The following is a 2551-nucleotide window of genomic DNA, read 5'->3' as shown; positions in this document are numbered from 1 at the left end:
TCGGGTAGTGTGGGTTCGGCTTTATCGGCTGTTCCCCCTCCCAGCCTCTTGCACAGCCCAATCTACTCACTGAGGGGTGGGCAGAGTGAGAAACAGAGGTGGCCTTGATGCTGTGTGAACACTGTTGAGCAAGAGATAAAACACGTGTGTGTTATCAACACTGTTTGGTCAAAAATACAAAACATAGCACCATACCGGCTACTATGAAGAAAATTAACTATATCCCAGTCAGGTGCAGTACACTTCTCTTAAAAAGCATTAAGAAAAACCTAGATCTGGTATGTCCTTCTAATACAGATAAAAGAGGTCTGATATTGCCTGATTAAATAATAGGTGGAAATTTCACTATCTTTGACTAACTAGGCCACATTAATACTACAATTCCCTCCTCTAGGCTTTTAAACACACTGTATAAGCCCCCAAAGAGCAGCTATCTCCACTAGTCACAATTTAAAACACTACATAAAGCATTGTGTTATTTCAAACTGGGGAGCTGTACAATGTTTCATTTTGAGGAATGTGCATATGGTCATTAATGTGGATGCTTTGGGCTTTTGGAAATAAATGTTGTACCTGCCTTCTCCACTGAGCAATGAAGAAGACATAGTGAAATGACAATGTACAGAATGTAACATGTACAGAATGTTTCTCTCATAGTAGAGATTGCAGAATGTGGAAGTGCCAAAGTAAAATGAAGCATCTAGTGAAGTAAAAAATGATGTTCTGTGCTGTACAAGAATGATTGCCTGAGTAGAAACCTCGTGGTAGCAGTTAAGGACTCTAAATAACACAACCACATGATGCTATATCTAGGAAGACCATAAAGGCAGATGACTAGCAAGTGTACAGTCAAAAGCAGCTTAGAGGCACTCAAAAGAGTATCAGGAACAGAAAGATACAAAAATGCTGGACAGACTAATTTCCCAGTGGGATGCATAAATGCTGTACCATCCACAAATAATAATGAGACTCTAACACCTCTCCAGTTAAAAAGGTCTAGCTTTCAAGGCATACTATTTTAATAACTTAATAGTCCATCACAAACAGGAAAAAAAAAAGAGAAAAGAGGGCTGAAATGCAGTAGTTGAGTGTAAGATATACTGGGGGAGGTGGGAAAGACTTGTCATGCATAACAATGGTCTGCATGCAGGCTAACAGTTTAGTCTGCACACACCTTTGTGTTCCTATTCATCCAGGCTTACCTACAGTGCCATTAGAAGACAACAGTCACACATTATTTTATGTGTAACCTTATAATATTTATGTCTGAAAAGTCTGTGTGAAATCATTCTGCAGTAACATTTTACAAATATTTCTAGAAGAAAGTAAAGTACTGAAATTGATCTAAGACCTGTTTGCAATCCATAAAAAAACCCCACAGTTAAAAGAAGCATATGATAAAGTTGAATTATTTTTTTTCTTCTTTATTTACTAAAAGTTATGAGAAAACAGATTGAGAATGTTGTCTATGCAGAGGAAACCAAGCCACACATTTACTGCAGACTAGCTAACTCTTACTGCCAACTTCATGTGTTGCATTGTTGGAGGGTGTATGTACTGTAGTAATTATTTGCTCTGTGAGTAAGAAAGTCATTCTTGAATGTACTGTCAGCAACACTCGGCCTGGTCAGTTTAGCCTGGCAAGAAGGCCCGTTACAAGTAGCTCAACTAATTGACATAAATGTTGCAGTACTTGAACTGCCTTAGGATCAAAGAACACCTGTAATAAAACCACTTTAGTTTTCAGTTCCATGATTAACTTCCCTTCTAGCACAGTACTTTCTTATACATACTTCATGTAAATTTTTTTGTAAAAATAGCTTGCTATAGGGAGGGGAAAAAGAGTTACAGGATTTTTTTTTAAAGCACTTTAGAATTACAGCTTTATTTTTTAAGAACTCTTGGAAAAAGTGAGAAGCGTCACTCAAAAGACTTTGACAATATTTTTGTCTTTGTCCTACACTAGACAGCTTGACCTGAAAGAAGGGACTACACTACACTTGAAGTTAACCATGAATAAATAATATAGATTACAGATTAGCCATGCCAAAAGAGCAGGGATAGCCACACCAGCTGCATGCAGAACCATGAAACATAAACAAAATTTTATCACATAAAGTCAACTTACATCCAAAATGCTGCTTCCAAATCAGCATGTCCTCCAAAGAGCCCAAAAATCAACTCAACCCGATTTTACTGCATCTTGTAACACACAAAATCAGGGTACTCCTCATCCACACCTCCCATCTTCTCCTAGCCTGTAATTTATGTCTGAACACGAAATTAAAAAAGACAAAAAAGCCGTGCAACTATGAAAGAATTTTTCACCACAGACATTACACACTTTGTTGTTATTAAGCCCTGAACATTTGAGAAAAAGCACGTCTTTGTCAAGGTTTCAACACATTCATACATCATTCTTCAACCGCAATGCGAATTCCCAATAGACGCCTCTTCATGTTTCACTCATTTGTCTCAAACTTTCCAGAAAAACTTGGGAGCTCGAGTTGACATTCAGGCTGTTGCTGAAACTTTTTTTTTGGGGGTGGGG

This window comes from Buceros rhinoceros, unplaced genomic scaffold, assembly GCF_000710305.1.
Source record: "Buceros rhinoceros silvestris isolate BGI_N320 unplaced genomic scaffold, ASM71030v1 scaffold11982, whole genome shotgun sequence".
NCBI lineage: Eukaryota > Metazoa > Chordata > Aves > Bucerotiformes > Bucerotidae > Buceros > Buceros rhinoceros.
This window is presented reverse-complemented; position numbering follows the sequence as displayed.